The sequence below is a fragment of the Halictus rubicundus genome, chromosome 15 (assembly GCF_050948215.1).
Source record: "Halictus rubicundus isolate RS-2024b chromosome 15, iyHalRubi1_principal, whole genome shotgun sequence".
Taxonomy (NCBI): Eukaryota; Metazoa; Arthropoda; class Insecta; order Hymenoptera; family Halictidae; genus Halictus; species Halictus rubicundus.
Genome location: NC_135163.1, coordinates 4,716,327 through 4,730,087, shown reverse-complemented (window position 1 = coordinate 4,730,087; position 13,761 = coordinate 4,716,327). Strand labels below are relative to the sequence as shown.

At 43.0% G+C, this 13,761-nt stretch overlaps 1 long non-coding RNA gene across 1 annotated transcript; it reads right to left on the bottom strand.

The window, feature by feature from the left end:
• Positions 1-5,938: 5,938 nt before the first annotated feature.
• Positions 5,939-9,271, bottom strand: LOC143361514 (uncharacterized). Its single transcript, XR_013083472.1, has 3 exons — positions 9,142-9,271; positions 7,984-8,078; positions 5,939-5,954 (listed from the first exon to the last, which is right to left on the bottom strand). It is a non-coding gene; the product is annotated as an uncharacterized LOC143361514 (long non-coding RNA).
• Between the last annotated feature and the right edge of the window lie 4,490 nt (positions 9,272-13,761).

Sequence of the window (13,761 nt, the reverse complement as noted above, 5' to 3'; positions counted from 1 at the left end):
AGGCAGTGTCGTCGCGGAAACCGAAAGCCCCACGTCGAATTCGTTTCGCCGGCAATTTACGCTATCACCAATTACACGAATTACCCACAGTTGTCAGTAAATTTCCCGTGAACAGTGTCGTTTCGATAAAGCGACATCCATTGCCAATATAATTACAAATCATCGCGACGTGCGTGTACATTAGCCGCTGTTGGCTCCATTCGACGCGAGAAATGATCAATTATCCTGTGTGACAGGATGCCTGACGATCGCCATTTATAGGAGAAACGACGGTTTTGACGATAAACTACGGAAACTGAACACCACATTAACGGGCGGGCCGACACATCGATGATCATTTCTTTGGATTATCGCAGACCATTCGTAACTACGTACTTCTGCCCGTAATGCACGGCGGACCAATTACCTCTCAATTTACCTAATTTATCTTGAAACCTGTCTAACCACGGCGAAGACACATATTACGGTTTATTGAAACGTGCCACAAACTGCGGCGAACCATTTTGGGTAAGTACCAACAATTTGTGTATAATTTAGTTTTTTTTTTAGTTTTTAGTTAACCCTTTGCACTAGAATGGTGACCCTGGAGCACCACTAAAAATTGTTGTGGCATTATTTCAAAGAAATTACAAAAAATATTACAAAATATTTGTTACATTACAAAATTTGTATTTAACAGATTACTAAACATTTAAATATTATATGTAGAAATCGGATCGGTTTCGTATGATTAAAATGAAAATATTCTGAGACGGAAGAAAAATTTAGTTTTAGAATTAAAATAGCGCCGAGTGCAAAGGGTTAAATTATTTTTATTTTTATTTCTATTTTCTTTTACCGCGAAGGGGGCCCCGGGATGGAGCCCATAAAAGGGCGGACGGTTAATTTTTGGGGCCTTGGACTGACACCGTTTGGGGGCCTAGCCATTTAACCAAAATTAACTCAAGTACCAACAATTTTTGTATAATTCAGTTTTTCTTAAATTTTTTGTTAAATTATTTTTATTTTCTTTTTTACCGCGAAGGGTCCCTGGGCTGCAACCCATAAAGTGGCGGACGGTTAATTTTTGGGGCCTTGGACTGACACTGTTTGGGGGCTTAGCCATTTAACCAAAATTAACTCAAGTACCAACAATATTTTATAATTTAGTTTTGCTTAAGTTTCTAATTATATTGCTTTTATTTTTTTGACTGCGAAAGGGTCCCAGGGATGGAGCCTATAAAGGGGCAGACGGTTAATTTTTGGGGCCATGGACTGACACCGTTTGGGGGCCTGCGTAATTAACTCAAGCATAAAAAATTTCGTATAATCTAATTTTTCTTAAGTTTTTAGTAAAATTATTGTAATTTTTATTCTTTTGACCGTGCCATTTAGAAAAAAAGTTAGTCCTAAAGTGTGTGCCACTAATTATGCGGCCGACTGTATAGATCGTGTCATGACAATCTTATAGTGAAGGAATGTATAAATCCCAACAATAGAAGAAAATAAATAGCTGGAAATCATACTGCAATTGGGACTCTAATCGCGAATACCTTCTTTCTCACTCTGAATCGCTAAGAAATTTTCAACCGAACAATCTCGTTCCCAAACATTTCGCTGTTAAGATCAATTGTGCTCCTCCACCAATCACGTGAATTAAGTCGACCGAGCGGGATAAATCATGCGTTCGTAAAAACATGCTATCGCCGGTACTCCATTGCCAATTCCGGAAACGTCCAAACTTTCGTCCGCTCTTATCACTGTGCCAAGGAATTACGACGGTCTTAAAGACGTCCGTTTGACTCCAATAATTTCAATGTCGGGCCAGATTATCGAGCTTCGAAACAGAGAAAGGTCTAAGGGACGTTCGAAGAAAGGGGACGGTGGGTTTCGGGGGTTGGTACAGTGGGCAGATAATTACGGGCGGACAGTAACTCGGCGGAAATTAATGAGAGTCGGTGTTCTTCGGGCGAAATCGTACATCATAAGAGTGATCATTCCCTCTCTTTCTATCCGCGAAGCGAAATGGAGTTTTGCAGAGAGCCGGGCAGCGCACTCGGCGCATCGTGGAAAATCGATCTCAGGGACGCGGTGGAACCGATTGAAACGGCCTAGCGCAACCTATTATTGGGCCAACTCAATTATGAGTTATCTCCTCGTAAAGTTCACAGAGCGGAAGGTATGCGTGCCGCATCATTCGAGTCCCGAGAACGTTCCTCGTGCGCATTTAATAGAGGACGACGCACGAGTGCCCCCCCAATAACATACGTTATTGAACCATCTAACCCCCTCCCACCCCTCGCCCACCGCCCTCGCACACCAGCCCTGCCACTCGATCCTTACGCTGCAATGGAACTGAATACTTGCCTCTCCGGCGCGGTAAGAAAAGAAAATTGCGATAATGATATCGATTCCGATGCCTGATCGGCGCAGCGCAGCGCCGCGCCGCGTTCCCTGTTCCAGGATTCGAGGAGGAATCTCTGAAGTATTGGTTTCCGAGCGTTTGTTCCGGGCGACATGGCACGACTAGAATGATAAGACCTATTGTGTTTTACTCGACCTACCCTTGTCTACCGTACTCACTACACGAATCTGTAAAATTCAGGCTGGTGTGGAGCACTGAAATTGTTTTCGTTATTAGCTTTTCCTACTCTCGATTATTATTTACAATTCCGAAGGATCTTCAAGGTCACGCACCGGTGGTTCGATCACTCTTGGCATCAAACGCACAAAATTACTTTCTCCCGGTTTTCAGTTTATCTGGGATTTTAATTGCTAATACTCAGCTTTGTATTAGAGTTTATAATTTCATGAAAAATTGTTTTCTCAGATCTATTCCTTGCAAAAGAAAATTACCTAATTTTGTGGGATTTGAATTCTCCGTTCGGGTTGAGAAACGCTCCTCTCAAATGATATTTAAATAAAATGATTTAAAGTAAAATATTCACGGTAAAAAATCGCGAGTTCTCACATATTATGAATATTGTGAATACTATGCCAAAGATTAGTTTTTCAAGATGACCTACGCGACAGTCAACGTCACGAATCAATTGTAAAATTCGGAATTTCACGATACTAACTCGGAAATGCATATCAGAACAAAGTCCTACGAAAAGAAAAGGGGAAACCGAAAAATGAAGTTTAACCCTTTGCACTCGAAGGTATTTTAACTCCAAAACGAAAGAATTTCTCCGACATAGAATATTTCCCTTCTACATATTTTCTATTTATGTTATACATACGAAAATGGTGGAATTTACTTGTCAATACTGAAATGTTTAGTCATTTATTAAATACAAACAAATTTAATAACGTAAGAAATATTTTAATGACACAGCAATTTTTAGTGGCGCCTTATAGTCGCCATTCGAGTGCTAAGGGTTAATTTTAAATATTTTTCTTTCGCTGACAATAGATGTGGCTATTAGAAGATTCATGTGAAAGGAACGTGTAAATCATTCCAGGGATTAATGAAACAATACTGTCCGCTGCTGTTAATTATAGAACAAAGTGTCTGGGCTTCATCGAAGCAGTTCTTCTTTTATACATCGCCACGGATGAAAGTTCGAGGGCAAAGTGCATCTCGATTCCGTGGAATGTAACGAGTGCAGGGCGCACAAGTAGTCGATCGACCCCTAGCTGGAGAATTTCCGTGGCTCGGATTCGCAGGCCGATGCGGTACGTGAGGGATGTCGTACAATTTAATCGGAAGTCTCGACACGTGAGCAGAATCGTCTCGAGGTTGCGTTCCATCGACTTCATAGTCGAATAAATAATTTCACCGTAGAACCTGGTGGGGGATGGGAGGGGAGGAGTCGATTGCACTTGTCACACTGCGAACCCAATCGCACGGCAGTAGTTAAAACCCTTTTTACTGCGGCCCGAGTACTTCCCTCCAAATGGGATTAAGGTAATCGGTTCGCGAAAGAAGATGAAAGTTTACGGACAGACCGGGAATCTGTTGGCTAATGGCGAAAACAGTGGAAACGCGTTACCCTTCTAATTAAAAAAGGTAATTTTCACAAGCGATTAAGTTCGAGCGGGTTTCTATTGCCACGGTGTTTCACGAATTTTACCGGATTCTTTCGACAAACTGTGTTAGAGAGTTACTATAGCGCAGAGCTTGTAACAGCACGGATAATAGATTCACGGGTTACATGTGTTTCTAAATATAATTTGTTCAATCAAAATTCAGCGCACAATGAAATACACAATGCTTTGTCTGGACTTTACAAATATCTTTCGGGAATTATTTAATCCATTTAGACCCACCCGTGCACGGTGCAGTTCATTAAAATAATTTGCTAACGTACTCGCTCATGCTTCATATTACCGAGATATGTAGCTCGAAGTTTAGTCAAAAATATAAACAAAAATAGTTCACGAATTTATAATTCTGTATGTTTCCGACGACTTTCCGAACGTTCTTAATTATATTTGTAACGAGAAATTCGTGAAATTCTGACTTAATTGATTCCAGGTCTGAATAGAGTAATGTAACCTTGTAATTACATCTTCACCCTAAATACAGTGTTTACTCGTAGCATGTTCAAAACACGGGTCTAACCAGGAACAAGTATCTATACTATTTTTTGATCCACGCAATCTTACACTCCTCTGTTCTGGGACTTTTAACGGCTACGCTTTTGGACATACATAGAGTAAACACTGTACACAGTTTTGTCATCGAGCGACGAGAATACCAGCGAGCAAGAAGATGATAAGAAATTATTGCTTCTAGTCGGTAAGATGATCTCGAAATTGTCTCTATTGCCCTCTGCGATCGCGTTAGTTGCTCCAAACAATGGAAACGAATACAGACGACATTCATAACAATGAAAATATGCAGATTGCTTGTGACAAAAGGACACCGAAGATAAAAAAAAACCAGGATTTATACTGGAACAGTTCTACCGTTCGAGGCAGCACAAACGTCGTCGTTCCCTTCATCATGATTATTTCCCAAGACCAACCGCGTTACTGTCTTCATCTTTCTCCGGGGCTGAACTCCGTTACGAGTTAGTCCCCGCTAATTAATAACGACACGTTCATTAAAACTTGTCCAGAAAGCCCGAAGAAGCAACCGAGGTTCGCGCGACCCCCCGGCAGTGTTTTCGTTCGACGAACCAGGCCATCTCGTTACCAGGAAACCGGTAACAATCGGCAAGATAAATACTTCGCAGTCACAGCTGAACAGACGCGGGAACTATGCTAAAAGTTCTCCTCTTTCTCTCGCCCACGGGCCGAGTTCCTGAAGAGCACAGCACCGGCGCGCACGCGGCTCCTGGCGCTCGCATCCCCGTCTCGATTGCATTTACAGTTCGCCACGGCAGAGCCCCAGATAAGCCATTTCGGAACAAATTAATCAACACTATCGCAGCGAAACCACGGAGACCGAGTTAGCCGGAAAGTAACTTCCCATCAGATTAAAGTAGCCCGTAACCGAGTTAGAAAATCGGCCGCGAAAGGCACAGCTTCGTTAGCCGGGGCCCTCATCTATTCCCCCAGTCTGTCAAAATCCTCCTAGAACTCTGACGAGAACGGCCCCGTTAATCAATTTTCCAATTGTCTATGATGAATTGTCCCAGTTGTCAATGATGCTCTTCTAGAACCTATTATAGAAGAATGAGGGTCTTATAATGCTCCGATACACAGAGCAGTCTTTCCTCGATAGATGTCCCAAATATAGGCGATAAAAGTCCGATGGTCTTCTAGAATCTAGTATAGAAGAATAAGGGCCTTATAATGCCCCGATACACAGAGCAGTCTTTCTCGATAGATGTCCCAAATATCTAGGCGATAAAAGTCCCAGGACTCCACTGCCGCGGGGTATACCCAGTGAAGGGCCAAGAAGCTTGTCGCTGTCCTTTCCTACGTTCGGCAGTGTGTCAAAGAATAGTGTCTCCCAGCAGATATATGTCCCTCTTCGTCAGTCGCTCCTTTTTCAATCGTCATCCTTCTCCAAGTTCGGCACACTACAATGAATATGGTACCTCTTTTAGAACTGTCGAACGTGGAACGTTCCGTCGTCCGCGGGTTAATTATACGACCGGTTTCATCAGGATTCAAAGGGCTCTCTGATACCAAAATAATGAGAAACTTCAAGGAGTATAACGATAATAATTCTGTCTAGTTCCGTAACTAACTCAAAGGCTCCTACGCAGGATTGTTCGCAGCAGCGCCACACGTTTAATATACGTCCCGTAACTAGATACGGTTGTACTACATGTATTGGTTGAACTCGACACAATTCAGAAGCCTTTCAATGGACCCGCGATTCGTACATATTAAACTTTCCGGGAGCGGGCGAGACACGTACATCCTCAACTTCTGATAACCCGTCAAATTATCATCCTCGCCGAAAACGTCACCGGCGACTGTCCAAAAGTACAGTCTTCGCCGCGGCGTAGATAACGAACGAAGGTAACTCCGGCGCAGTTCCCGTTCGTATCATTCGCAGCGCACGATCATCCTTGTCTGGCCTGTCTCCATAAGTCCGGCGTGGAACGCGGGCGAGAGAGAGAGGGAGAGAGAGAGAGAGAGAGAGAGAGAGAGAGTCGGTTTACCTGCCTGTTCCAGCAGGCTGGAAAAGGGAAGAAAAAGAGAAGCAGCCGTTAACGTGACTACTCGGGGAATCGGTGTATAACTGCGGGGCTTCTTGAGATTATGCCTAGACATGATCCCATATAGATCGGCCCGGCTAGTGTATGCAAATCCTCGTGGCAAACTGCTCGGCATTTGCATAAGCTTTCAGATAAGGACGCGTTAGAAGTATGCCTCTCCTTCGGATTCGTTTCCAGAGGCCTGGCGAAAATGCTCGATCCAGGACCAATCGATCCCGTAACACGCCCCCCCCCCACCTTGGAGGGAGGGGTGGGGCTGCTCTTCTGTTTTCTTTTTATGAGACAGCTAAAGTAAATGGCGGGGCGAAAAATAAAGATGACTTTTATCGGTAATGGCACGCGTTCGCGAAAATAAGGAGAGCTCATTTATCGTGATGACGAAACTTCCGGCTCGTCTGCAATGGCCGGGGAAATCTGCTCGCGGACATTTCAAACTTTCGATCGTCTGAAACTCGCGACGATCCAATCCACGAGGGACCCGTTGGATGCCGGCATAAAACCCGGGACTGTAAGCTCTGAGGACCACCAGGGAACTAAATACAGTGATTTCTCTATATATGTCGCCAAGACCTGGATGATAAACGTCGCGGAATTATCCCCACTACCGCGGGGTATACCCCGTCAGAGGCCTCGAAGCTCGAGAGGCCTTGGACGCCGAAGAGTGTCTCCTGGACGATATATGTCGCTGGCAAGACCCGTGCTGTTGACATATGTCGAGAATTCACTTTATTCTTTATTATTTATTAAATTCCCACCGAGGAATACGTGAAATCACGTTCCGAGAATAGTCCCGTCAACGTACCAATAGTGGGGATAACTGGCACAAATACCATCCCCACTACTCAAAACTTTCCCCACCCCCAAAAATAGTATGTGTGACCGCTTTAGCCAATACAGTGTTTACTCCATACATGTCCCAAATGCCTAGCCGATAAAAGTCCCGGCTCACACCCGGACGTCTCAACAGCGAGAACTGCATCGTTTTGATGTAATTCCTTTTAGTGGCTCGCTGTATTCTAACGTAAATAGGAGTACAGTGAACTCTCGAAGTTCAAACAGAATCCGTCGTTTCAGGGAACTATTCGATCTTCGAGCTGTTCGAACTTTGAATTGCGTTCTCCCGTTTGAAGTAACACCGATTTAATTAAATTTTAGAGATGAGGCCACAACGCAAGCGACGAGATCGCTTTGTCCGGCGACAAATAACTCTGTTTCTTTGTTCGAACTTGGCGTTGTCGTTCGAGTTTAGAAACGGACATTTTTGTTCGTTTTTGGAATCGTTGGAACCACGAAGGTCTAGTGATTAAACGTGTTTTTTACTGGTTATTTCGTTTGTCTAATCAAAAACATAATAATTTTATACATTCTAATGAAGCCTTACGTGTCTTCTATTTGGAGAGCTCCCTCTACACTCGGATAATTAACACGTTCACTGCCGCGTCGACCATAAGTGGCTGTCACAGTCCTCTGTCTAACCTGGAAATTTAATTTTTACTGTTATTTGTTTGATTGGGATATACAGGGTTTCAGAGGTCAAAGTGGGGTCAGTGTAATAAATTTTAACTTCTCAATTTCGGTTTGTTTGAGAAAATTATATATACTATTATGTCAAATATTGAAAATTTCTCGAGAATCGGAAATTTAGTGTTCAAATACTTTTTGGGTCCACTGTAACTAACTTTTATAAGAAATGAAAAATGAAATGAAGCTTAATGGTTTACTCTAAAAAAATTATTGGATAATATTGTTTATGCATAGCAGTATCGATCATCAGCGGTGTCCTGAACCAATTTTATTATATTTTATTATGCCATAAATTTTACTAGTTACAAATAACATCTTTATATCCTTCTATTAAATTATGCGAATTTTTCAAACATCCAAAAATGAAAGAAAAGTATTTTTCGTAGCTGTGATTAACTTTAATGAGAATAGAACCGTCATTTGAAAATATTTATCTTGTTTAAGTTCCTGGAAAACTACTAGAAATAAAAATACACATACAAAATTTTAAAAAATGAAAATAACAACCCCGTATACTAAAATTTATTTACCCGACAACACGCATCTGTTATTTTCAACTATTTTGCATTGTAAAGTTTCATTAAAATCGAATTAGAATGGTTCAATGATTTCACTGTCAGTATTTCGTACTTCAGTGCATAGGCGTGCGAGTTGGAGGTAGAAAACAATCGGTAATTCCGGGAATTACCGATGATGATATACACAGGTTGATGAATATGTATGTATATATGTATGTACGTATGTATGTATGGCTTTCAAAGTTGATGTTGATCAATATTGTTGTCGGCTAACACCAGCGTCGGCTAAACACTATATCGGTGAAACTTGTGTTGTCGGCTTGAATGCAAACTACTGCTACTAGTTTAAATCGTGGCGCATTACAAAAATGGCTACCGATAAACGATACGACACAGAGACGATTTGTCTCATTTCATTAACATCTTCCTACCTTTCTGTCAAAGATATTATGCGAAACTTGCATTATGAAAATGATGGAACCATTTTCTGTACTTACATAAAACATCTTCTCTGAAAACGACGTAAATACCGTTCGCGGTAACCGTTGATGTATACTTTTCTTTTTAGAAAACTTAGACAGCATTGTTGAGGAGTGAAAAACTCGGATACTAACTATTCACAGGTTAGAGCACACTTTTAACAAAGAAAAAGCAAAACACAAAGGAGAAAGAACATTTACAGAAAAATAAGAAGGATAAGAACATTACCACGTCCGTATGCGAAGGCAAGAAGAAGAAGTAGACGCCGAAACAACAGTGAACAACAAAGACCCGCGACTCAAGCGCCATCTGCCGTCGTCTTAAACATATAATCTAACGAGCATAAAGTATCGAAAATGAATACGCGTCGTCAATTTTTGGCCTACTTCTAACGCTTATATTACCAAATATCTGCATAATCTCGGCAGCTCCTGACCAGCGCGCACTAGATTGAACCTTCCTCTTTCGAATGAGCCCTTTACCAGCGACAAAATATTCTTATTTAAGGACGAAAACTTGAAGCACGTAAACCCATTTTTTGAGGGTAATGTAGTCACTCTACCTTATCGCGAATTTACGAAGATCTAAATCCATGAAAGATAAAATGCTTGCTATTTCTCGACCTTTTTCCCTCGCAACAGTTCTATGTATATTCGAAACTATAGACCCTGAGAAATGCTATATAATGTAGTGTGGTTTAATGATGGATAGTAACTTGAGAGTAGTCAGTCGGTTAGTTTACATGCCCAATTAGGCAAGATGAAGGATGAAATCACTACCAACGGTAGACTGATTGGATAAACTGCAGCGTTGGCTTTTAATGATCGATACCAGGTCACTTTTGATCCGTGACTTGAACGTAATGGAGACATTGCACGTATTTAGTGGAACGTATTCATCCGCTTTGCTTCTTATTAGTTCAGATTCAATAAATTGTTCTGGCAAATTTTTCTTTCATATGTTAAGAGCATTATTATTCTGCGAATTTATATTATATATGCTTCTGCGAAAATCTCGTTTAAGGATCTATCTGTGCTTTAGTGTTGTGCACGGAATAGAATTGGCCAGTCATAATCAGACGCGTCAGGCGATTTCTATTTAATAAATAGAAAAAAATGTTATACCAAATTATCTCTCATTTTTCTTTTCATGTAGCATTTACGTCACTTCCTGCCACGCCCTGAATACACAGGCGAATAGAAAACAGAAAAAAATGAAAGAGAAAAAAATACTGTTATTGCAAGCAATGTAATGGTGTCTGCAATTTTTTTAGGAATGAAGGTGACCTTCAAATTTTTAGATGGAATGCTACGTACTTTTTTACACGATACGAAATCGTGTGCCAAAAGGAATTCATTCGTACACGACGCAATGGTCTTCAAGGTTATACAAGGTCAGAAACGGAAGGTGCCTACTTACATACGAAAAATTGTCTCATTACATGCACCGCCGGGACTTTTGAAACGAGACATTCCGAGTACATTTTTATTACATGATGCTCACGGCAACGCATGAAACATTTCCAAAGGAACTTTCCTCGAAGTCGCCAGAAAATGTGCGACTGCCACTTCGGTGGTCGGCCGAGAAAACCCGCGTCGAAATGGCGGTATTTCAGCTGGTGTGTTTGGAGCGTACCAATCCCGGTGATAGCGGAGTCGGTGCGCAGGCCCTCGAGCGGGGCTGTTTAGTATAATTCTGCGGGGGGGAATTATCCCCTACAAGCAATCCCTAATTGTTCCGTAGCGGAGTCAGGGAGCTTTGGATTTGGTTCCTTGGTGCTCTCGAAACCGTATATACACCGGCCGGAGTTGGTTGAAGCTCGGGACCGGGGACGGGAATGAGAACGGGAACGGGATTCACTGACACGCGCGGGTGGCCCAGGTGAGACGCACACAAGCCAAGGGCCGGTGGCTTTTGTTTCCAACCGGGGGATAGAATTACGAGGGTGGCCTGTTGCCGGTCGGCTTGTTTTCCCTGGCACGTCGACGTCGACGGCGGCGGCGGCAGCCCGCGGTGCCGCACAGCCACGGGGATGCATTTAATTTCGCGCGTTTCATTCCACCTCCCCCTCATCCCCCTTGTAACGTCCCTTCGGCCTGGATACGTCGCAGGATACGTCGTCGTCGTCGGCCGACGTCGTAGTTGTCGTAGTCGTAGTCGAGGACGACGAGAGGCAGGAAGGAAGAGGGCCAGGTTAATGTACGGGCTACGGGGGTCGGTCTTTTCAGCCGGCGGGATCTAAACGGCCCTTTCTGAATAAGACGCTACCGAAGACGGAAGCGAGGCGGATCCCCGGTTACACGAGAAACTCGTAAATAATTTTGGCCCCGGTGCTTTAGTTAAAGGAGAGCTTTTTCCCTTCTTTTGCCGTACCTGTCACGGGGATCCTCGGGGCTTGTTTCCCGATGGAGCACGCCGCACCGATCCTACGCGCCCGGAGTTGCTCCAACCTGACTCCCATAGTTGTTTGATTATTCTTGAACCCTTTAAACGAGGGATTCCAGCACAATAGCTCTAACAGCATGTGATATTTACGAATTTTTCTTGCCACAACAATTCACAGTATGGGAATAATCTTCAGGTGGATGGAGTCATTCTTAAATTACAAGAACCCCCCCCCCCCTGAATTTGTACTGTTATTTATTGAACAGGGAATAATTGTCAGCGTGCAGTCTAGTACTTGTCATAGTCATCTAATAAATCACTTTTCTTCTAGGTTGATACTTTGCGTTGGGATTATACCTCTTTGTAAGGAAAACATGAGAGATTGAAAATGTTCTAGCGTTTGGAAGTTTCTTTCGGATGGTCCGTTGATTTTATAAAAATAAATGTGTCGAGTGTCTGGTAGCTGATTCGAGGAATGTCTCCCAGGGCAAAGAGTTGAATTTCGTTCACTCGTTGTTGTCATAAATGCATAAAATCCATAGTCTGTAGATAATTTAGACTATTTGACATTTTTCTGTCTTCAAGTTCTAGAGAGCAAGCAGTCTATCGTATTCAACGATTTGGACTCGGGCAATAAATTTTGAAACATTCGTTCGAGTCGGCACGGTATAGACGATCCTGAAGGGTTGAGTGGCAAATGGTTCTGGGACAAGTTCGTAGCCTTGTTCGGGACACGAAGTTTGAAATAGCAGGTTCGGGAACGGGGCAAACTGAGGAATAAAGCTGCTTCATTTGCTACTAAAGTTTACGGTTTTCAAGGTCCGTTGAAACCATAAGTGTGCGAGTTTCGTGCAACGAGCACCGATCCATTTAAAATCCGCACTTTTAACGTTGTCGTTTTTTTAGTTAACACATTACTTGTATTAACAAGACTTATTTAATAACTTGTCCGATTTGATACGAGAAAAATTAACATGAACGTTGACGCACGCTGAATGCATTATCTGGAATATTCACTTCATCTGCATCGATATCATATGATATTATATGAAATGTATATACAAAATTTTAAATACGTCAACCACATCAGCTGCCCCGCAAAGTCAACTGCTGGGACCGTATTTGGCTCCAAAATAATTCAATTAATACCGGATAATGTAAATATGTTAATTATATTGTATTCAAACACGAATTAAAATGCGGATCTATTAATGCACGTGTGACTGAATGCATGTGAAACAGCAAATATAATTTGAGATGAACAATATTCGAAACCACGATCTCTGGTAATTGTACGAACGATTTTTCTGTTTTAGCGTTCCGAGAACTCTAAAAACTGAGGATCGAGGATTTATAGCAAACCGCCGCAGACAATGAGAGTTTTATTGACCACCGCGTATACATTGACCTAGGCGGAGGGGTTAAACAGGTACCGTTTAACCCGTTTTCACGGTAGAACGCACCGGTAGGTTATAATAGCAGAAACACAGCGAACACGGATTTCAAGAAGAGAAAGGGAGGCCACCCCTCATTGTACGTCACCCGGTGTCCCGAGTGGGTATCACGAGCCCGTGGAGTTTCTGTTGAAACGACGAAAGCAATCTCCCGATTTCGAGATATCAGGCACGCCCAAAGGATTCCTGGATCCGCGAGCTGCATTACCATCTCTTATTCACCAGGGTTGGATGACTGCAACGTGTGTTCGCTTAATCGGCGGATTACCGTATAGTCTGAAGTTCGGGCGACGTCACGGTTTCCCACGGGATCGCGTTCAGCCGCGGGTGCTTAAGTCGTAAGAGGCTGTTAACGTTCTTGCGAATACGGCTGCGTCGATTAGAGGAAGCGTCGCGTTCAAGTGGCACGGCTGGTAGCTTGCGAGTCTTGCGTCTCGTGTATAAATAGACATCAATGGAAAGGATCGGCGAGACTGCGAAGATAACTCGCATCAACGAGCCCCGAGGCCTTCTCCGATCCATGCAAGCGTGAACATACACCGGTCTCGGACCTGCTCGCCGGCCGAACCTGCTCTGACCGCTTCGGGGACTTCCGGTAGGATGCGCAGGACGGTAAAATCGCCGCTGTGCACGATCGGGATTAGAACGGTTCCATAGCTAATCGTCTGATAGCGATCCAGGATTATATCAGATGCCAGGTCCACAGATATCGACCATTGGTGAAATCACGTCGTGGGATGTAATCGATGTCTCAAAATTAGCCGGATGTTATCCCTCCATCCGTCTCATCTGTCAATC